We start from the raw sequence: 24,075 nt of genomic DNA on the forward strand, positions 1-24,075 counted from the left end.
ACTCCCTGCTCATACTTCTCCTGGGCTGCCATGGATGCATCTCTCTAGAAGTAACAGCTGAGCTGGTGACAGGAGGATTTAAGTCTGGCACGGGGTGGGGGGGGCATTGGTCAGGGAGATGTTGGGGATGGTGACCTGAGAGTATGAGAAGAGTGGATGGTGGGAAGAGAGGCTGAAGAGCTTGACTATGATGCAAAGTGCTAGGTGTCTTCTTCAAGAGTCTACCTGGGGAAATAAGGCAAACTTCTTGCAGCTCAGTGGGCAGGGTCTTTGTCTTCTGCCTCCTTTAGAGTAAGGACTGAAAATACTACTCTAAGTCACTAGCTCTTAAACTTTTATCATGTGCTAAGTATTCTAAATGCTTTATATGAAACAATTCACTTGAATTCATTAGAATTAGACTCAGCTTGGAATGACGGTAAAACAAAGATAACAGCAGTTTAAGGAAAATGTTTATTTTAGCTCCTGAGGTGAGCTGTGCAGGGCTAGTATGCACATCACAGTATTTGAAGCCCAGGTTCCTTCTATCTTGTTGCTCTTCCTGTATGGCCTCCACTTCCAAAGTCACTTAATGCCCCAAGATGACTGTTCCAGTTCCAGCCACTCTGCCTGAATTCCTGCCATCAGGATGGAGTATGGGGAGGATAAGAGTTTGACCCCTCTCTTTAAAGGAACATCCTAGAAGCCACACACACTGCTTCTACTTGCATTCCATTGGCCTGACCTTAGTTATGCGGCCGCAGCAGCAAGGGAGGCTGGGAAATGTGGTCTTGATTCCAGCCAGCCATGTGCTCCAGGCAGCAAACCGTTAGGAGTTCTATTGCTATAGAAGAAAGAGAGAAAAGTAACTAAGGGACCACTAGTAGCATCAGCTACATCATTCATCTCACACCAACTTCTTGAGGTGGTTCTGTTATTAAACGCCTTTTACAGATAAGGTAACTGGCATACAAAATTTTTGCATGAAATTCCCTGATCAAAATCATTCTCATCCTTCAAGTTACTTACTAAATGTCAGTGACCTTCCACCTTGCATTAATACTAAGTGTTTATCTCTCAGGCTACACGAGAGAGGCTACACAATGTCCCTGAAGGTGATACATTTAATTCATCTTTCTCTCACTGGTGCCTGTTATCATGCCTGATATAAAGAGGACATTCAGCAAATAAATACTTGTGATAGTAGATAAAATATAACTCTTTCCTTTGCTCTGTCATGATCACCCTTATTATCATAAACCAATTAATTAGCTGTTATACACACTTAGCACCCTTAAGAAAAAAAGACATGACATCCACCGCCCAAGAACAGATAGCTGAAATTTGGGAGAATTTGAAATGGAAAGAATGACTTCCACCTCTCGCCCCCCACCCCTTATCTGGAGAAGAAAGATCCTGCTCTCCTGCTGGAAAAGCTTTCATGATGAGCTTTCAAGCCAAGAGGATAGAAACTCCTGCCCCACCCCCACCCTCAGGGCAGAGAAGCAGGGCTGCACCCAAGAATATGGAACTGCTGATCAGCATCCTTTGCAGACGCCCCTCCCTGCCCACTGCCCCCACCCCTGATGCTGACGAGGCTGAGCAGTTCAGGCAGAGTTCATCTCAAGTGACTCCATCATCACCCCACTCTCAGCCAACTCTTCGCGGCATTTGCAATTTCTCTGCTCCGGGGGTCAAGTCTCCAGTGTGCCCTCCCTGAGTAATTGTGAAATTATTATGGTTGGTGATTTTAATTTAAATTGGATGGAGAAATGTCATACTGCGGTCGACTCATTTGCTATGGATTTTCACTTAACCAAATTGATTAGTCAACCAACTAGACTTAACTTGAGAGTTGTAATCATTCATTATTAGATCTCATTTTTCCCAACGCACCCAGATGATGTCAAGAAATTAAAACTGCAGCAAAAACTTCAGCAATATCTTCTCATCAAGGCAGTGGGGTCTGCTTGAAAGGCCTGACGGATGAAATAGGCTGTGGAAATTTGTGGGGAGCCACCAGGGCCAATGTCCTTGGTTGCTGCCCCAGAAGAACGGCCAAAAGAAATGAATTGGGAATTCATGCGGAGGAAACCAGGCTTTCGGAAATTGGGCTTCCCCTCCTGCCCTTCCCATGTGTCAAACTTCTACTCATCCTTCAAAAGACACCTCGAATGCCACCTTTCCTTTGAAGCCTTCCACGATTCCCAGGCGGGGTGATTTGCCATCTTTCCACTCCGGTGTACATCTCTGTTACAGAAACCAGTACATTTTCATGTAATTATTGTTGAAATATCTTTTCTCCTCTAAATTAAAACTTTTCAAGGCAAGGGTCATGTTTCATTAAATATTATATACTATCTGAAAAAAATAGTTATATAGGGAGATTTGTTTAACTGAATCACTTTGCCGTATACCTGAAACACTGTAAATGAATTATACTTCTTTTTTTTTTTTTTTTTTTTTTTTTTTTTTTGCCATGCCTGCAGCATGTGGAAGTTCCTAAGCCAGGAATCGAACCTGTGCCACAGCAATGACCTGAGCCACTGCAGAGACAATGTCGGATCTTTAGCCCAGTAAGCCACATGGGAACCCCTTCTTTTTTTTTTAAAGGGTGTAATGTATAAAATAAAAATATCCTGACTCCTATCACTGTGGTTAGCACAAAGTGGGCCCTCAGTAAATGTTTCTCTGTGGATTGAATGAGTGAACGAATACACTGCCTAAAGGACAATATAGGCATTTAAGCACTGGAGTGGATCCCGCGGGCAAAGCAAAATTCTCCACTGTGGATTCTTGCAACAGCCTGAGAGTGGGAGAGAGATGGCTCAGCTGCTACAGGTATGAATCAAACCTAGAAACCAGAGTGGCTATAATGCTGACTATGATGCACCTGTACACTCTGCCTGCCAGTAAAGCTAATGTGATTGTCAATTGCTTCAACTCTACTAACATATATATCCAGAAAAAAGGGACAGTCACTATGCTTCTACCCTGGACAGTCTAATCCTAAAACATCACTTAGAAGGACACTGCAAACTGAAATCTGGGGAAAGAGGTCCCATACGATTTGGGTTGGCTTCATGGGCATGCAACCCTGAGCTTGGTTTAATGCTGCCTGCTGTCACCATCTTGAAATTCTTGGTAATTCTGGAACAAAGGGCCGCACATTTTTATTTTGCACTGGGGGCCCACACAAGTTATGAGGCTGGTCTTGCATATGGCGGAGGGACCTGAAACCATGTCATCTAAAAAACAGCTTAAGAACCCAGGATGATTTGCTTGGAGAAGGGAAGCCTCACTGGGGACATCCTCTCTTCAATGACTAAAGACCACCATGGGGAAGAAGAATGAGACTGCTTCTGTGCCACCCCAGAGGATAAAACCAGGACCATGATGGCATTAAGGCTCATTTAGTTTGGGGTTGGTATTGGCAGGCAAGGGGCGGGGGCACTTTGCATTGACTAGAACTACCTATTTGAAAAAGACTCCTGGGAGAGGAGCAGTCCACAGCCAGAGGTATTCAGGCTGAGACTACATTCAACATGGAATCTTGTAGAGGCAGAGGAGGAAGCATCAGCTGGGGGATGGACTGAAGGAGTCATAAAGTCCCTCCCCAGGCTTTGACCCCATGCTTCCAAGGCTAGGCAGTCCCCTTCCTAAACCAGAGTAGGAGCAAGTGGAAGGCAGTGGAGAGGAGCAGAGGGGAGGGACGGGGGAGAGAATCACTGCCTGGGGTAAGTAGATATGGACCAGGACCCTAGACTTCTAACAGCTGCAGCCAGAGGTGAAAGGAGGAAGCTTCACAGTCCATGTTCCCCTAAGTCTTTCCCAGCAGCCTTCTCTCCTGTCGCTGGGGGAGGGGGTTTAGCTGCCATGGTCAGTGTTACCTGGGCAACTTATCAGCATCCTCTTGGGTGTGCGTGCGGCTAACAAACACCCCCCACAGTAGATTTAATCACCCACCCAGGGTGTATCTGGGGGCTGAGGAGAAGGTAGGCGTGGCTAACGACAAGGAGTTAAGTCCATGATCAACCCTCAAAGTAGTCTTAAGTGGCTTTGATCCAGAAAGATCCAGGGAGTCTCAACACATGAAAAATAAGTTCCAGGCCAATTGCTTCCTTCCTGGCTTCTGGAATCATTTTTCCAGCCGTGCTGTCTGCATACCCCAAGGGAGCTATTCATTAATGAGGGTGAGAAATGCCTAAATTACGCCTCTGGTTCACGTCCAACTCATTCAGAAGGTAAGAAAGTGAGATAACTCACTCCTGCACCATTTCCACCATTATCATCGAGTCATTGCCCCTCAGCACAGGGAGCCCGTTGACCAAGAGACCCAAACTGCACATGCTCCCCCTCATTTCTGTAGCCAAGACCTGACCCCTGGGGCCCCTCCTTTCTGTTGCTATTCTCTTTATCAATGGAAACTTTGTTTCCTCTTCCCTCAGCCCCCACCTGGGCACCTGAGCTTATGGGTCTCTGTCTGGTTATGATGAGATCAACCCATTGGACTGATTCAATGCTCCCACCCCTGGAGAGGAGCAGTTTCATGCTCCCACTGGCTCCAAGGGATTAGCAGCGTGACAGATCCCCTTCTCCTCTCCCGACCCCACCCCACCCCACCCGCCAGCACCTCTAACTCCACATGGGCTCTGAAAACTTCCCCCTTTGGGGGGCGAGCATAAGGCAGAGAGGAAGGGGCACCGAACAAAGGCTTTATTCAAACTCCTGCATGCTAACATCTCCAAAAAGCTTTTAACAGAGACCATCATTTCCCTCCAAGAATCAATGCATTTTAATTCATACGAAGATATTTGTCTGCTGCTCCGTTCCTTCGAGGCGTAGAGACACGTTTAACAAAACAAGCCAGCCTCGCGTGGAGACGAACGCACCGGCTTCTCCCTGAAATTACTGGAAGTTCATTTTCAAAAGCCGTCCTGTTTTCTGGGAATCAATGCATATCAACTAAAATCAATAGCTTCTCCGTGCGGATGGGCTGAGACACCAAACTGATCTAGCGTTCCAGTGCATTTATATCCAAATCTAGACGTTCTCAACAAGTCAATGAATTTAAGCGTCTGCCAGTGTCTTTTCACTTAAAACTAATCTGTTTGCTGATCGGACTGCACATTTCCAGAGCGCGTCGTAATATACTCAGTGTGTTTACTAGATCCAATGTACATTAACTCAAATAAAAATATTTCCACTTAGCTTAAAATCGAGTTTGCCCCAACTTTAGCAATGCTCATGGGAATGATCTCTAGCCAATCAGTGTGCTAGCCCAGCTCCCCTGGAGAACACGGTCTGGTCTCCTCCAGCTGGCACCAAGGGCACCGTTGCTCTGGAGCTGACTGGTACATTCTGGATCAAAGTCCTTCCTGCTTCTGTGGACCATCGACTCCAGGATTAGAAGGAGCCCTGAGGGACTCCTTTGGTTATCCTGCCTCTCAAACTCTAGATTTCCCCTCAGCCACGCTGCAGGGGGCGGGGGAGGGGGGGTCCCTCTTCTGTTCCTAGAAATCACCTAGGAGCCTGGCTCTGCAGTCCTTCCTTCCCACATGGCGTCATGTGCAATGGAGGACTGATCTCTAAGGAGCCACTTAACGGGCACCTACTATGTGCAAGGCGGCGTGGAAAGTCAAAGACGTCAAGGAGCAGCTGCAGCCTAGAAACCAATGGTCTCGAAGGGAGGGCCTCTAATCCCGGTTCTGATGGCCAGTCAGCAGCTGTTTCCTAAGCCCCTCGCGGTCCGGCTTCTGTGCTAAGCACTGGGAGACAGTGATGGACATATCAGACAAAGCCCATTGCCTGCAAGCGCCCCTAGAGAAAAATCAAGTGAATCAGTACAAGAACCCAATGATTAATTATATGTGTGCGCAAAGCGCTGCTCGGGAAAAATACAGGCTGCTGGGGAGTAAATAGCACCATCTAAACGGGAGGTGGGAGGGAGGGAGGCAGTGGGAAGGCGCCGGCCTGCTACTCCAGTTCCTAGAGCAGCATGTCATTCAGCTCCTCTTGCAGTCTGTGAGGAGTTATGAGGATCCCCAATTTGCAGGTGAAGAAACTGAGGCTCACAGCCTGCTTCCTTACAGCTCCGTGAGACAGACCACTTTGGAAGTGACAGTCATCAGACAGGAGCAAATTAGCAACGGGCAGAGCCACGAGTCAAGCCCTGGAATGTCGGACACTAGAGCTGGACCTGTGTCCTCCCTGCCGTGCCACCCAGCCCTCACAGGCACAGTGAGTAACACCCCAAGCCGCTGTGTGGTCCTGGGAGCCAGCCAGACCCAGAAGGGCAGTGCGTCTGGATTTAAAAGAGGAGGAGAGCCCTGGGGCAAGGGGACTGAGGTTTGTATCCAGGGAGGCTTCCCAGAGAAGGGACTCTGGAGCTAAGTCAGAGAAATACTGAGGAAGGGATGGGTCTCAGATAAGAAAACAACTGGAAAAAATGCTCAGTGGTGCGGAGTCCAAGCCAGGTTCATGGACCAGGTCTGTGTAGAGGCGTCGTAGGAGACAAATCTGCATATGGGGGCATGAAACCCTGACTCTCAACCTTGACTGTCACACTCCAGGTGTGGTATCTGATTGGACCCCAGGTTCCAAAGCTGCTGCTGGCCTCCAAGAAGCCAAGGGTCAAGAACACACCTCCGGTTCCCCAGGCCAAGCCCATCCAGACCCCCTTTGATCCCACAAGGTGCCTCTCCCCACCCATCTCTGATACTAGCAGCACAGGGAATTCTGCTGAGGGAGGCCGGTCCCCAACTTGGAGAAGCCTCAAGGCATCACCATGGAGACGCTACAGGCCGCCAGCCTCACAAAAGGAGCTGTGAGCTCCCCAGCTCACCTGGGACTTGGAACTAACGAGGAGGTGGCAAAAGTGTTTCATTTTCTCCCTTCTTCTTGCTCTCTCTCCAAAAGAAGAGGCGCTTCACACAGGCAAACAAACCCCACCCTGCCCTGGAAGGAAGCTGCTGGGCCCGCCCTTCCCTGCCGGCTGGCCTCCTGCTGAGAGAGGGATGGAGAAGCCTGTGTCTGAGGGTCTGTGACGGAAGGCTCCCAGGAGAAAAGGATGATGGAGGGACCAACAGGAAACCTAGGGTCGTTCATGTTTTCTCCTACCCCAGTGGAGGTGCATCTCACCACGTGTGTCAGTGTAAGTTGATACTCTGGGTGCCTTCACTTTGGAATTCTGAAATGCAAACAACCTCTACACGTGTCTACAAGCCCACCTTCCTTCATATTAGAGTAATTCACACAAATTGGGTGCCCTGGGGTGAATTCAACCCCATCCCCACGCAAGAGCTGCATCCTAGATTAAGCATCCCAGTGCAGCCTGTCCCCATTCATCAGCCTGGGGAATTCCGACTATACATAAAAGGGTGGGAGTGCCCTCCAAATGGTGCAAGGAGGAAGAGAAGAGAGAAGGGAAGGAGGTGCTGGGATACCCAGAATCAGCCGGGGCTGGGGTGGGATGCGGACAGGAAGGCTGTTGCTTCTGAGTTGGGAAGGGAGGAGACAGAGCGTTTCAGCCAGCAAGCAATCTTCACACATGCATTGTCATTTTCTTCTGCAAAGGGGTGAGAAGGGGGTGTGTGGGGGGAGAGGTGGCAGCAAGAGAGGGAGCAGGCGGGAGAGGTGAGAAATCCAGCATCTTCAGACCTGCCCACCCTGCTGGCTTCTCTGCTGTGTGCAATTCCTCATCTCACAGTCATTAGAGAGCCCACAGGAAGGATGGAAGCCGGACACCCCGAAGGGTGGGAAAATAAAGAGAGGGGATGTGTCTAGAAGGACTAGATAGATGCGTGCCTGGACCTCTTGGGAGAGACAGGCCCCAACCTGAAGCTGTCCCAGCCCCCAAGTTCCCAGGATCTTAGGAGTGGCAAATGGGCCAGCACTCTTGTGGCTCAAAAGCCTCGGAAGCATCCTGCAGGCGGAGTCCCCTTGTCTGAGCTGAACTCCGTTCCTCTTTCCTTGCCTTTTCCTGGGGCGAAAAGGGTCTCCACTTTCCCTCCAGTCTGGCTGAGCCCCTTCCAGCTCATGAGCAAAGAGTAGTCAGCTGGGAGGCTGGGAAAGAAGGAGTCCCCAGAATAGCCCTGGTGGGAGGAACACTTGCTCCTAAAAATGGGGGTCAGCTCCTAACAGCCCTCAACTCCCCCATAAAGGCCCTGTCACATCGGCCTACACACCCCTCCAACTCATCACCTTTCTGAACTCGCCTGGCGTGTTGCCTCACCTGTTCTAACCTAGTCACAGCATCTCCTTCTTAATCTCCAAACATATCCGTGCCCTCGGGCCTCAGGGCCTTTGCACTTGCCGTTCCCATGGTGCAGAACACCTTTTTCAGGTGTTTTCACACCTCGCTCCCTCAGGACTGAATTTCAGCATGACTCTCTCAATGAGCCTTCTTAGTTTCTCTATCTCAAATTCCAGCCACCCCAACACTCCCTTCCCCTCTTCCCAGTTTTACTTTGTCTCAGCTTTTATCACCACCTTTATTTACTTATTCATCTAGTTTATTGTCAGGATCCCTCCCTGGAGTGCACATTCTGTGAAGGCAGGGAGTTTTGACTGTTTTCTTTCCTGTTGTGTCCTCAGCACCTCGGCAGATGGCAGGTCCTCAGTAACTTTTCACTGAATGAAAGAAACATCCCTACTTTGGCTCCGCCCACTTTCCTGGACCGGCCACAGCAACGCCCCCTTCCAAATACCTCTGAAGACATCCATCTTCCTGGACAATGATCTGTCCTTTGGACCCAGGCTGAGGTTGCCGGGAGAAAGATGGCAGGAGTAACGGAATGGGCATTTTCTCCAGCCAGGTCTAGAGCAGGCAGGATGTGGGTGAAAGGAGATGCTTGTGGGAGGGAATCCCGCTGAGCCGCTGGATGACATTATCACCGCGGGCACAGAGCAAAGTCATCATGATCACTAGCTTGTCCTTTGGAGAGGAGGCGCACACACACACCTCTGATTCCTCTCCCAGTCATAGGGGTTTGAGGAAAAGACTCCAGAGTCAGCAGGTGGGTTCCGGCTCCTGAGCAGTCGTCAGCAGACAGAGCAGATGTTAGTGCCAGCGGTCACTTCACCAAGATGCTAGGACCTGATTTCCTTCACCGTTAAGTGGGGCCAGAAGTACCCCCGTATTCTGTCCGCTCATCAAGAGTGGGCTGAGAGTCTCGGGTGGTTTCGGGTGTGGCTGCCTTTGTGAACTCCATCTTACTGAAAAAAATACACAACTCTTGCTGATTTCAACCTACAGTTGGTGAGGGTGGGGCTGAGGGGCTGAAGAAATCAAAGCAAAAGGAAGGCAAGTAACTCCCCTCCTTACCGCCATAGCATTAGGCAAAGCACCAAACCGGTCCAGCTGAGTTGATTTCCTGCTGGAACAAAGGTCTTTTGCAAGTTTGAATTAAAAAGAGCACCACAAAGGCCAGCCAATGGCTCCCAGGCACAGGTGCCTTCCTCAGCCACCCACGCCTCCAATGGGCTGGTGGGACCGAGGACGAAGCACACACTATTCCAGCTGACGAATCAGGTGCCCACGATGCTGTAAAGGTGGCTTGGGGCTGGAAGGCACCCGACAAGGCAGCCTGGCCGCAGGTGGCACCCTGACCCCAGCTGGCACCCTGACCCCAGCTGGGCTAGCCTGCTATCATGTATAATTGAGCTTATCGCGGGCCACTCTCGCTGTCGCTTAGAGCCATTTGATGTCGCTGAGGCTTTGGGAAAAGGAGAAGGGTGAGAGGGAAGAGGCAAAGGCAGGAGAAACAAAAGGAGTTTCGTAGCAGGACTTCAAAAAAGCCAAGTGTTTGAAAAGATCTTTGCTAAGGTTCTGACCTACTTTGCATGCGGATAAGCCTTCTCCTTGGCTTTAAAAGAAAAAAATCCCACACAAAGTGGTCGCAGCTCTATTCAGCAGGGCCAGGGCTGCATGGCAGAAAGGAGCTTTAGTGCTGTAATCAGAGGCCATTTAGGAGCCATGATTTGGGTAATTACATAAGATTTCAGCATCTCTTCTTCCAGGGCCATGTGTAGCTCTGGAAGATGGTGCTGCCAGAGGGAGAGAGCCAGGGCTGAGAGGGGAGGTGCCTGGCCAGCCCAGTTGCAGAGAGCAAACCTCTTTACTCCAGAACAACTGGTCACACCCTAACCCAGGTACAGACCTTGGCTCTGACCCCTCCCAGCTATGTAACCTGGTGTTTTCTCCTCATACTTACACTTCAGATGATGACTTGGGTAATAGCCACAAGTGAACTTCCTGGACCAGTGCTTGATACATGGCAGATGCTTATTTTTCATCTTTGGCCATGCCCTCAGCATGTGGAAGTTCCCCGGCCAGGAACTGAACCCGTGCCACAGCAGCAACCCAAGCCACAACAGTGGGAACACCAGAGCCTTAACCCCCTGAGACAATGGGAAACTCCACGGCAGGTACTCACTGATGGTGACTCTCTTCCCTGTTTTCTAGAATGAGTTGGGAGGAGTCAGCCTATCCTGCTCACAGATTCCTTGGACCCATGAGTGCCAAGTGGGGTCTCCAACACCCAGTGATTAGAACAGATAAGCAGAGTCAGAGGGGCTGGCTCAACAGCTGCAGATGCCCAGCCTGAAGAGGGCCCCAGGCCGTCAGAGCAAAGGGGACACAAGAAGGGGCAGGACAAGAGGCTCAAGGACGTGGCAGTGGAAGAACAAGGGGTGCTCTGCAGAGAGCAGATGGCAATGGATGCTGTGCTCCCTCACCCACCAGTTTGCCCCATGGCCTCACTGCCCCACCAGTGTATAGGGTACAACACCCTGAGCTTGGTGCCCAACAGAAAGAAGAAAGTATGATATGGGGGGCGGCATGCTAGGACAGTTACCATGTTTAAGAGAAACATGAGCTGGGATAGAGATTCGAGGGGAGAGAAGAAGGAACTCTTGTGAAGCTGGGCTAAGTGTTAATTGTTATTAAAGTAATTCATGATATTAAGAATCATATTACATCATCCTCACAATAAGCCTATGAGGTTGGTACCATTAGGGAACATTACGATTCCCATTTTAAAGATGAGCAACTGAAGTTTAGAGAGAAACTAAATTGTTCAGAATCTCACAGCTAGTCCACAAGTCTGTATCTGCATCAAGAGTCTGGGTTACTTCATATTACCTGCAAAGCCTTTGTATTCAGTCAATAAATATGTACCAAGCACCCCCTGTGGGTCCCAGCCTCTGTTCCAGGCACTGGAGATGCAGCAATAAACACAAACAAATAAATAAGTCTATGCCCTCATGGCACCCACATGGGTCAGTGTTGTGGGTTTTAACACTGCACCCCTCCTCTTCCCAGCAGGGTGAGGGACTACTCTCGGAACATACTTGAGGGCTGAAAATAAACCCTTTTAATCTCAGTCAAATTCAAGCATCTAAGGGTAGGTCAATCTCTTTTGAAAATCTAATCATTTCCTGAATTCCAAACAAAGACAAAATTAATTGTGGATTATCTTTGGCTTCAGGTTGCCCTCTGAATGCAGTTATCTTGCAAAGGAGCTACTTACTACTGGCTCCCTAGGCTTTGGCCAGCGGGGTTTTGAGGATTGGAATTCCCAGCGTGTCCTCCAGGACCCTGGACGACAGGGGAACCCTTGAGGGCTCTGGTGAGGGGCTCTCACCCCTTTGCTGTTCATCTGTGGGTCACCTAATCCAAGGGCAGAACCAAAGGGCCAAAGCTCAGCCAATCTCTGCCCCTCCCAACTCAGGCAGGACTAAATCTGCAAAGAATGCTCCAGCATTTCAGCTTGACCTGGGACTTGAGACCTGGGACCCGAGACCTGGGACCCGGGACCCTTTCCTGCAGTGCTGGCACCTGGACAAATGTCTCCTTGAGCAACAAGATACAGAGAGACTATATGGGACTCAAAATAACTGAGTGCATGTGCAGTTGGGGCAAATTGTGGGCAACAAGATACAAAAAGACTGAAAAACCAACTGCCACTTCTAAAGAGCATGGAGCACAGAGCGGAAGCAGGGTACTGTGCATGCCCCCTATACACACTGCCACCAAAGGGGTGGCCAAACCACCTAAGCCACCCCTCTGGCCCGACGTCTGGACACGCCCCTCCCTTCACCCCATAGAAGGAACCAGCTCACCACTCCCCCACCCCTGCCCCATCGGGGAAGGAGCTAGCGGGGGAACCTATTGCTCGTCTTCACTCCCCCTGCTAAATAAAGCCTTGCCTGAATTTCTCGTCTGGCCTCTTACCACTTTCTCTTGATTAAGGAAGGCCAAGACCCCCAGGCCCAAGCCTATCTCAAGCTCAGGGCAAATGTGCAGAAATCTTATAAGATAAGAATGCTTTGGGGCCCAGAATATTATTCAAGGCATTATTATATACAGTCCTTACACATTCCACTCAAAGACATTTGCCTGAGGCTGTTGGCTTCAGCATTGTTTATAATAATAAAAAATGGAAGCTCAAAAATATCTACAAATAAAAGAATCATGAAATACACCATAGCATAGCCATATGGTGGAATACTATGTACCCAGTAAAAAAGAATTCAGTGGAGAAACAGACACTGGCAGGAAAGACGTAAACACATTCAGTAAGGAAGCAAGCCGCAGAACTATATGCTTAATAAAGTCTTATTAAAAAAAAAAAAAAAACCTGTGTGTGTAGAGGGGTCTACAATTTCAAATAGATGATGCATATAAAGCTGTAGCATGGTAGCCGGCATAGAGTAAGTTAAGCTATTATTTACAAATATGTTTTTCTAAGGTGGGGCATAAGAAAGATCTATCCCACACTTACCTCTGGGGCAGGAGTGGGACGGGGTGGCTCTCAGCTCAGCATGCACCACGAGCTAATCTCAGGCTGTCGTTTGAGTGTCTTACATTGGGCATGGATGGGTTTTGCAGCTTTCAAAACATGAAAGGGGGAGGAGGACACTGAGCTTCATTTTCCCAAATATTGTCAAAGAAGGCGCTTTCCTTGATCCTACGTCTTTTGGTCTTTGAAAGTTCTTTCTGGTGTGCTCTCTGAGTACCTTCTGAGCTTCAGGCCGTGGCTTTGCTTCTATCCCCCTTCGCAGAGGAACCGAGAATGCCTCACCACGCCACTGAAGTGGAGCTTCAGCCACTAGGGCCCTCCCCCCTGGGATGCTCAGCATCACTCTGGACCCAGGTTCACAAAGGGACCAGGTGGTCAGAGCACTCCTCTCTTCACAGGGTTCGGGCTTCCGGTGACCACCTCCATCAGCTGTGTTAGGAGCCTTTACTTTGTCGCCTGGATTTCTGCCTCTGTCCTGACCCTTTTATTTTCTCCCTCCCTTGCCCGTCCTTTCAGCTCTGGTCTCCTCTTCTTTCTGGCACCCCCACCCTTGCCCATGAACACAGTTTTGCAGAGGAAAAGTATGCAGAGCATTTTCAAGGCAGCCCCTTGGTCCAGGGATTTTCAAGGCAGCCCCTTGGTCCTTGGCCTGAGGATGGCGGAGAGGGTCAGGCAGTTCTGGAGGAAAGGGGCTTACCTGGGCGGTAGCCCTTGGCCATGAATAACCCCAGCTCAGCCCTGGTCATTCCAGCCCAATGACCTCTTCTCCTGGAGAGGGTTGAGCAGCGGGGCAGGGGTAAGAAGGGGGAAGGTGGGGCAGCCTTAAGAGCCCAGCCCACCCCCACCTCCTCCCACTGGAGAAAGGTCCGTGCCGGAAGGGGATGCTCCCTGTGCGTGGAAGGCTCTCCGGGCCTTCCGTCCTCAGCTCCACCCCGCTCCATTCGCCATGAGAGACTTGGGATGTTCGGGATGATCTTTAGCCATCCAGCAGAGTCCTCAGCAGCCCAGACCCTCAGGAGACCCATAAATGGATACAATGGAGCCTCCAGTTGTCCTTTGGGATCTGCCTGGATCGGAGCAAGGCAGGGGAGGATCTTGGGAGGTACAATGTGCACAGACCTCGCTTTCAGCCCCTGGCCCCAGGGGCTCTGCCTGGGCGAGAGGACAGATCCTGGCTTAGGCACACGGCAGGATCTGCTGCTGGTGTGTCCCCAGGCAAACCCAGACTCTGCACCACCCGTCTCCGCCTGCCCTTCCCTTTCCACCTGGTAGTCAAAGGAACAGTTGCCCTTTACGCATTATGAATGAAAACAAATTTTCAACATTGCCCAAACCTTACTATTGGCTTCACTGGCTCTCAGAGGGAGTTAATTCAGGTAGATGCGATATTCCCATGTGATAGCTGAGAAATAGAGGTCACAGCCATGCTAGGGTCCGAGGCAGACCAATGGCTGATTCTCCTGGCCCCCAGCCTTTCCATCAGATTGAGCTGGGCCTCATGTGGGCTTGCCTTACCTCCCCACCAGCCCCTCCACCAGGGGCATCCACACCTGAAAACCCCTGACACCTACCACCCAAGGGATCAAATCTTAGATGCCTTTAGAAAGGGCTTTCCCAATGGCTTGGAATTACAGCCTGCTAGAGATTTTCTCATCCTCTATCTTTATATGTGAGGGAGGTGGGATCAGAGAGGTGAAGTGATTTGTCCAAGGCCACACAGCAGGGCAGAGCTAGCCCTCCACCTGGACCCAGCTAGTGGATCCTCAGCTCACCCATCTCAAGGTGAGCCAGCTCTTGCCTCTCTCTCCTGGCAGACCCTGGGCAGGGTCTGGTAGATGGGTTTTCTTGCCAGTCAGATCGGAGCCTATGAAGGGATTTCAAGGAGAGGGGACTTTATACTCTTCCTCTTGCCCCTGTCATGCACTGCAAGACGCATGAAGGATTTCCAGCCAGAAGATGATAAGTGCCTCACGGTGCCCTGTGACTAAGCTTGTCCCCCAGGCAGAGGCTGCTTGGAAGGGGGGGGGATGTCGCAGGTGCTGCCCACAAGCAGGCACCCCATGGGGGAAGGGCAGGAATTTGGGGTCCCCACTGCAGCCTCTATCTCATACCTATGTTAGCCTAAACTGACAGCTCTGATGCATCCCGTGCAGAGAAAGTCCTAGAATGAGAGTCTGGAGGCCTGGATCCAGCCTCAGATGGGAACCAACTCTCAAGATGCCCTGGGCAGGTCTCCTACATATTCTGGATGTTGTGGCCCCATCCACGAAGCAAGGATGTCGGACTAGGTTATCTCTAAGGTCCCTCTAGTTCTGCCATGCTCAGCTCTGCTGTTTAGGAAGAAGGGAACTGTAGCGGTAGAAGCATTAGGAGTCAAGAAGAGATGGGGTTGAATAAACAGTCATAACTTAACATCCTTAAACACAGACTATGCTCTAGGAACTCAGTAGGGGCTTTACACATGTTCTTTCTTTTGATCCTCATAACAATCTTCAAGGAGTTCCCTGGTGGTTTAGTGGGTTGAGGATCTGGCATGGTCACTGCAGGGGCTCGGGTTGCTGCTATGGAGCACGTTTGTCCCCTGGCCTGGGAATTTCTGTATGCCATGGATGCAGCCAAAAAGAAAAAGAAAAAATTTCAAGATCCTATTCTAATTATCTTCATTTTATAAACGATGCAACTTAGAGAGATTAAGTAATTGTCTGAGGTCACACAGCCTGTTATCAGTGGGACCAGGACTGTCAGTTTTCACCCACCACACACACACACACACACACACACACACACACACTCACCCCACATTCACATACTCACACACACATTCACAAAAATGCACAGACATGCATTCACACACTCACACAGACATATGCTTGTGCGCACGCATGCACACACACACACACTCTCTCTCTCTCACCCCATATTCAGCCTGTAACCAGGCCCTGGGGTGGAGGCTGCAGGACCCACCTCTCCCAATCAGCCTCTTGGAATAGCACCTGGCCCCCCTCTCCCTTCCCTTGGACCAGCACAGCCCTAACTTTCTGGCACCTTCCCAATGTCAAAGATTCTTGTCAGACTACAAATCCCAATTTTTGCTCCAGAGAAAATGGCTCCATTCCATCTCATTCATTTCCTTCCTGCTTTCTACCCCCAATTTACGCACATCTCCTAAGGTCCCTGCCTCATCTCCAGCCAGAAGCCCCCTTCCCAAGGACTCCAGCTTCTCAGCATCATCCACGTCCTTGGCTCTTCTTATTCTGTGCCTTCGATTCCTCGGAACTGCTTGTCCTGAGCTTCCAGGCTCTGGGCTTCTCTTCTCGGGGTGCGGAATGTATCCAGCCTGCCTCTTTCATCCACAGCTTCCCATACATGGCCCCGTATCAGGCTCAGTGCATGGGCAGAGGGAGAGGGGCCTGGCCACTCACATGTGAGATCACAGCAGGACAGCAGACGAGACACCCGATGAGCTCCAGCAAGGGGCCTGTGATGCTGGCCGGTGCCGAGGAGAGGGTCTGGGGGTCAAGGACATTGCTCAGCCTGAAGAAGAGGAGGCTGGCCCCTGAGCAGAGGGGAGAGGGGCAGTGGAGTTCCCCAGGGAACAGAGGGAGGGACGTGTAGAGGGAAACAGCCCGAGGACTTGCTGATTCATTACAACCTGGAGGACCAGAAGAGGGAGCAGCAGAAGATGGTACCAAGCTGGGTGACGAGAGAGGTGTGGGGAACCTCACAGACCAAGAGCTGTGGGAAGGAAAGTCTGTGTGTGTGGTGTGTGTGTGTGGTGTATAATGTGTATGCGTGTGTGATGTGGATAATGTGTGTGTGGTGGAGCAGGAGAGGGTGGAGGATCTAGTTTCAAACACTGGTTTCGAAATAACAGAGGGATCTTCCAGTGGAAATGCCTGTTGGGTGATGAGAAAAACGAGATCTGAGCAGCAGGGAAGGCGTGTGTGTGTGTGTGTGTGTGTGTGTGTGTGTGTGTGTGTGTGTGTGTGTGTTGGGGGGGTTACATAATTACCAAGCTCTGAACTCTAAGCTATGAGAGGGGGGCCCCAGGTCTTAGCTCCCCCAGCCACACCTCCCCTGCCAGGGGCCTGAATCAGTGGCCTCAGCAGAAACTTGATGAATGAAGGCAGGTGACGGCCTCCTGACAGTGACCATGTAAAGATGACCTGCACCCCAATGGGGGCCAGGCTGTGGGGTGTCAGCAGGTGCTGGCACGGCAGGGAACAAAGGGAATAAGGCAGGCCAGGGAATGCCTGGTGACATTCTACGGAGTGCTGCCAGCAGGGCATCAGAGGACATGGGGCTGCAAAGAAAAAAGAGGGATGGGCAGGGGTGGGGCTTTTAGGTTTGTGGGGAGGGAGAGGAAGGTGGCTAATCAAACGTCAGCTAGAAGCAGTCAGAAAGGTTTCTACTCCGGTCACAAAGGTTAATGCTGGGCTCCGTGCAGGCAGGGGCCCTGGGCGTGAATCAAGTCCTTGCTGGAGGAAGCGGGGAGCCGGGAGTGGGGAGGGCCTCCCAGTTGCAGGGGACAGGGGCAGCGGCCCGGCAGTGACAGCACATGAGGTGGGTGCTTTGACTGAGGCGAGACAGGAACACGCTCTTTTGAAAGGGGAGACATAAGCACTTCGGGGGAGAGAGGGGGCTAAAGAGGCCAGCACCGGCCTTGGGATGGAGGGGGTCCAAGTGGTGCCTTGAGACTTAGGTCCGCAGGAGACAGAGCCTCCAGCCAGAATCGCTGCCTCCAGATTCCTAAGAGCTTCAGCTTCCTAAGAGCCTTAGGCACTGGGGAACCCAGGCAGGAGGAGCAAGGGTGTGGTCAACGTTCTAGCTGTCTCTCCCTGTTCAGTGGATGCTGTCAGTGTGCTGTCCCCCCTGTAGTGCGCGCGCACACACACACACAAACACACACACACACACACAAAGAGCCACACAGCAGAGCCACTTCTGCCATCAGCCAAGGTCACACAGTAGGTCACTGTCTGAGTTGGGGAAAAGCGCCCAGCATCCCCATGAGCAGATATCCCCAGAAGGACCGAGATGGAGGGACCCGCCCCCAGGGCCTTCATCCCCTCTCCTAAAGGCACCTTCCCTTCCCCGATCTTGCCCAAAATCAATCCCGACATCTCCTTAAATCGAAGTCAGCCACAATGAAAGGGTGGTGCAGAATTTTGTTTACCAATCCTGGCATCTAATTAAAATTAGCTGATGGTTCTTCTAGTTGGTTTTTTTGTCCTGACTATTTTTAAGCTGGAGCTGCTAGATCAGGGCCGCCACTAGTAAGCTGTCAAATCAAATTTTCAAAAGCAAATTGCTTTTATAATTAATTTAATTATTATTACGGCTCCCAGTTTTGTGTTGCCTTAATGAACACAATCAGGTTTCACCCTCTGCTTCTCCCCCCCACTCACTTAGCACCCCCTTGCCTCCCCAGACCCACCTCCCACCTCTCCAATCCAAGTTGGGCAAGTGGAAAGGAAAGAAGAGCAGACACGTGCCCGGTCCCCCTCCCCCACTCCCCAGCAGCTACCTCTCACTCACGCCCTCACCCTCAGAGTGAGTAATTAAAGTTCTGCTCCCTGTTATGGAATAAACGGTACATGTTTTAATTACCCCTGAGCTTACCCAGGCATCCTCACACCCCCGCCCAAGTCTGTGAATCCATGGGGGGGGAGGGGCAGTTAGGAGAGAGAGAGAGAGAGCTTCTGTGACAGTGACAGCGGTCTGTCACCCGGGGTCTGGAATTCACTGGGGAACTGTCAGTTACTAAGGAAACTAGGAGGGAGAGAAGAAGAGAGGCGTTTGGATCCAATTTTGGGTGACAAGTGTGAGGCATAATGATTTTGGCCCCCTCGGTGCATCCCAGTCTCAGTAGAGGAGTCCTGGGTGGGGAGGGGCGCAGGTCACCGGAGAAGCGTTACCTGGAGGCCACACCTGTCTCAGGAGCCGCGGGCAGGTCAGTGGCTGGAGACACAACGGGAGGCCCAGAGATGCGCCAGGACAGTGAACAGAAGCAGCGCGCGCATGCGCACATGTGCGCACCTGCCCACGTGCTCCCAGGAGCGCACAACTATTCACACCCGTTTGGGTGTGTCTGTGTATTTATCCTTTTCTGTCTTTGGGGCGTTTTCTCTTTCCCTCCTTTCATTTCCCCCCTTACTCAGTGTGCAGTTTAACGCATTTCCATCGTTTCCCCGTTTTAAGGGTGGGTGTGGTTATTCTGTTCTGTCCCCCTGCCCTTCTCTCTCTTCTGTTTTCTCTCTCTGTCTTTCTCCCTCCACTGCTTCCCCATTTTCCGCCTCTCCCTGCAGTCCCTGCACCCACCCCCCAATATCTCTTCTCTCTGTCATGGTCCAGCCTCCCAGCCCCTCCCCCCTGCCTGTTTTCCTCCCTCCCCCTGTTCTGGGGCCCTGGCTCAGACCTGTCCCTGTGAACTGTAATGGCGAGAGACCAAGGGACTCCTGAGCATCTGTGCCAGGCTGTGACTCCCCTCCCAAGCCCAGGGATTCCTCCTGCCCTGAGGATCCACGGCACCCACAGAGGAAGGGCCCAGGGGTGAGGATGGGGGTGTCAGATAAGCTCTTAAAATCTGATGCTGTTGGGATGCGGGAACAGAGGGTGTGCACCACATAAATCCCCACTGTTTCTGAAACAGAAGCAGAGCCCAGGAGAGAAAGGGAGGACTGGGGCGGGGTCCAGAAGCAGCCCAAGCAAGGGGGAAGCCCAGAAGGTGAAAGAGGCCCGGGGCTTATTTCTCGGCCTTGTGAATGGCAGGCAGGGAGCTGCATAGGATGAAGGTGTGAATCACCAGCTTAGTGGGGCTGGGGCCGTCGGTGACAGGTCATTCTGGACGCCACTCAGGAACCCCAGGAGGATGCCGGGCCCTGGGGAGAACCTGTCCTTCCCGAGACAAGGCGGTGTCTGGTGAGGCTGGGCCCTTCCACCTCGTCCCTGGGTGGGGACTCACTCCCTCTCCCCAGGAAGCCTAGGCTGGTACGTGGTGCCAGTACGTGAAGTGTGGTGGCCTGTATGTGGTGGCCTCTCTCCTACTGCAGAGCCATCCGCTCCTTTGCCCCTCACTCTCGTCTTCTCTTCTGGGTGCTCAACTGACCTGGGCTTGAATCCTTTCCTGTTCCCTCCACGGGAAGAGAGGGTCTGGGCTCCGTGTGACCTGGCCCTTAGCTCCCGGGGCCCCTCAGGGAGAGCCCTTGTGCCAGCGGCCACCCGGGCTGGTCAGAGGAGCGGGCAGAGGTGGAGATCACTCAGGCTGCACTGCCCAGAGCAGGACTAGTCTAGGTGGTAGGATGAGGAGTAACCTTTCTCTCCAGAACCCTGGCCTTGGGATGTCTCAAAAGAGATAAGGCCCATCTCTGTCTCCCCCGCCCACCCCTCCACGCAGCCACATACACCCATCCAAACGATAGCAACTCAGCCCTCCCTACTGTAGGGGGCGCTCTCTGGTCAGATGCCTGAGAGCAGCCTGCAGCCACTTCCAGGAAACAAGGTGCCCTTGGAGTCGGAATCTCAGCAGAGGTCCAATGCCAAGTTGAGGGGCCTCAGCCCGGCTTCTAAAGCCACCCACAGTGGTCTCAACAGTCCCCGGGTAGTGGGCTGACTTGGCCTCCTTTGACGCCCCTCGCCATCGCCAGGCAAATGCTCCAGCCAAGACATCTGTATAGAGCAAGCCTGCCACCTGGTGGTGAGGCCACCCAACTACAGGCAGGGCTCCGGAGGGGTTCAGTGGGCTTTGGGCCCCCAGGGTGTCCTACCTCCAGCCTCTTCCTCGAGGCAGCACTGCCATGTTGAGGCTGCATGGAGCTCTACAGAACCCTTCTAAAAGCACTCCTGGTTTCAGAAAAGTAGAAAGCAGGGGTGGGGTGGGGTTCAAGGGCTGAGGCAGGGTAGGGTTCAAGGGCCAGGCCTGAATGGAGGGACTAGTGGAAAAGACATTTCACATGTCCCTACCCTGGATGTCAGTGAGGAAGCAGCAGCATGGGGCAGTGACAAGCCCAAAGCCTAGCTTCCCCTGCTGGCTCCACCAGCCACCTCTCAGGCAGATGGCAGTCCTTTTTTTTTTTTTTTTTGCTCTATAGGGTCGTACCTGCGGCATATGTAAGTTCCCAGGTTAGGGGCCTGCACCACAGCCACAGCAACGCCAGATCCGAGCCACGTTGACACCACAGCTCACGTCAACGACAGATCCTTGACCCACTGAGCAAGGCCAGGGATCAAACTTGCACACTCATGGACACTAGTCAGGTTCATGTCCACTGCTCCACAATGGGAACTCCAGGCCCTGCTCTTGAAGAGCTCATGAGCTAGAAGCAAGTCAGACCTGGAGCCAGGAGCTGACAAGTGTGTTGGAAATCCACTGCCATTAGGGCAGGCAGGGCCTTAGGGTCAGCTGGACCCACAGTGGCTGGGCCACGGCCTCCACACACAAAAGTGTCTGTAATAAAAATTACATTTTATGACAGCTCTGGTATAAAGATGAATATATTTATACTACACCCTATAACATTTCTTCTACCCAAAGTTTTTTTTTTTCTTGTTTACAAAACTTATTTACAAAACAGAAACAGACTCAGAGATTTCAAAACCAAACTTATGGTTACCAAAGGGGAAATGTTGCGGGGGAGAGGATAAATTAGCAGGTTGGGATTAACATAAACACAGTACTTCATATAAAATAGATAACTAACAAGGACCTACTGTCTAGCACAGGGAAATCTACTCAATATTTGCTAATAGCCTATATGGGAAAGAATCTGAAAAAGAATGAATAACGTATATGTATAGCTGATTCACTTTGCTGTACACCTAAAATAACACAACACTGTAAGTCAACTAGACTCCAATAAAAAATTTTTTAATTAAAAATAGGAGTTCCCTGGTGGCTCAACAGGTTAAGGATCCAGCGTTGTCACTGCTGTGCTTGGGTTGCTGCTGTGGCCCAGGAACTCCCATGGGCACAGCCAAAAATAAAATAGAATAGCATAAAATGAAATAAATAAAATTAAATAAAACAATACAAAATAAAATATTTCCATGTGCCTGATGGAAATGTGAACCCTGAATCCACCCTCCTCATCTTGTCAATGAGATGGAAGCTCAGAAAGGACCTGCCAACGTCTCACGGCAGGCAGCATCTAGACCAGGGCCACAAGCAGGTCCTCTGGCTCCCAAGCTAGGGTTCTCTCCATCACCCACTTAACCTCTTTCAAGAGGCAGAAAAACCCCTGCTACCTTCACCAAAGGCCGAGAAAGCGCCCCCTCGCCCAGCCCCCCCTTGGCTTGCCCACCACGTAGAGCTCCTGGCTGGGTTTGCCCGCTCCTCCCTGCCCTGCTGGCAGCGGCCTTCCCTCCCCCGTTCCTGGCCCTGCAGCCAAGTCACCACCACCACCACCGCAGCTCTTTGGCCTGCTGTCTTATTAATTCCTAATTTCCAATTTGCAAGAAGAGAGAGCCTTAAACCTCCATCTCACCAGCCCAGCAATCACACAGATGATCCAAGTATCTCTGGACAGCCTTTAATTTATTTCCCAGCGCACGCGGGCACTGCTGAGAGACTTGATGGCACCAGCTTAAACATAATAAATTACTCAAGTACCAGAGATTAGTTAATAAAGCTCCAGGCTCCCTCCCAGCCCCTGCTGACTTGGTCGGCGACACCAAAGATTCTTTTGATGATGCCCAGTGTGGGGGAGGGGGGCTGTGGTAGGTGACCCCAGGCCTGAGCCAGCTGTCCATCCCCCCTGATGCCCGGTAGAAGCGGTGACATGGTAGAGAGGTGGAGCCCCCAAGAAACTCCAGGGTGGACTCAGACATTCCCTACCCCAGGTCTCAGCATATCAAGGGGGTCAGAATCTAATGGTGGCAGTTCTGTCCCTTGCTGTGGTATGGCTTGAAAGACCAGGGGTCAGAGGTGTACCCAAGAATGCAAGAAGATGCTGGTCCCCTTTGGAGCCAGGTACAGGGAATGGGGATGCTTTTCTTGAAGACAGGATGAGATGGTCTTTAGGCATCTGAAGGTCCATCTCTGCCCCCACTCCAGTTACCTGCCAGGTGTGTCTTCACCGGGCCTTAATCCAGACCATATCCCATCTCCTCATCCCAATGACTTATCCACACCATGGTCCTCCAACAGCTCTGCGCCACCCACATCCACACTGGCCGCCCCCTGCCCCCATCAGAACAATCTCTATAAAGCCCAGCGCTAACAGCAGCACTCCTCTGGTTACAAAGCAGGGATGCTCTTCCATTGCCCAGCTGATAAAACTGGTTCCCTACCTTGGAATTCGTCGTCTTCCCCTAGTGGTCATGAAAACCATGAGACTGGAGAAGAGGCTTGAGGGAGGGGGTGCAGTTCGCCTTCTGAGGAGCCTCGAAATGAGATTCTCATCTGTCGAGTGGCTCCGCAAAATCCTACAAGAGACAAAGAAATGGGCGAGAAAAACTCAGAATTGGGTCCTAGCTCAATTTTAGGAAAGGAAAGGGGCTTCTGGGGATGGTGGTAGGGAAGGGGGGGTGTAGAAAGGGTGTGTGTAAAGCTTTGCCAGAACCCTGAGCGAGCCTCCCATTATCCTGAAAAATCTGCCCCACTGGGATCAGCTCAGGCATCCCAAGCTTAATGATCTCAAGAAAGATAAATCAAACAACAGCATCCTTTTCATCTCTCCGGAGACCAAAGCCTGAGCTCCTGGTTCCCAGGCCCCTGACCACTCCAAACCCCTTTTGCAGCCCAAGTCAGGCCAGAGAGCAGGGAGTTGGACTTCCTCCCCAGGCTCCTGGCATCATGGTGCTCTGAGGCTAAAGAAATTGTGATCCAGTCACCTTTGTTCCCAGGCGCTAGTATTACTCATTGTTATCAGCAATAGAAACCTCTTCAGTATCTCTAATTCTTTCCTTCCATAATGCTCAAAATACTGCCTACACAGGCTCTTGTTTATGCAGAGAGGGCCTCCCTCACACAATAGGCGGTGGCTGAATATGGTGTAAATTGAATCGCATTATAAACGCACTAGGGGAATCCTAACATGCATCCTTTTATAAAGTGAATGATCATCCTTTAATTTATCACTAAATCAGGTGTAAACCCAGGCGTTGATGGAACAAGTGTGTTGGATGTGAGCAGAACCTGCTTGTACACACACACACACACACACACACACACACTCCTGGGGAGTGGAACCCTTCATGCCCAGTATAGCTCTAGGCACAAAGCAGTCTTAATAAAAGATTAATAGTGGTACTGAGAATATATTTCTGATTGTGATGCTGGTGAACGGGAGCATCA

The 24,075-nt window shown here is 51.2% G+C and overlaps 1 long non-coding RNA gene across 1 annotated transcript in view; it reads right to left on the minus strand.

Moving 5' to 3' along the window:
- LOC102159414 overlaps positions 1–24,075 on the minus strand; it is a 342,818-nt gene that overhangs the window by 7,267 nt on the left and 311,476 nt on the right. Inside the window, exon 4 of the long non-coding RNA XR_002335654.1 lies at positions 23,070–23,204. This is a non-coding gene — a long non-coding RNA (uncharacterized LOC102159414). The remainder of the gene's footprint in view (positions 1–23,069; positions 23,205–24,075) is intronic.

This window comes from Sus scrofa, chromosome 9 (assembly GCF_000003025.6).
Source record: "Sus scrofa isolate TJ Tabasco breed Duroc chromosome 9, Sscrofa11.1, whole genome shotgun sequence".
Lineage (NCBI taxonomy): Eukaryota > Metazoa > Chordata > Mammalia > Artiodactyla > Suidae > Sus > Sus scrofa.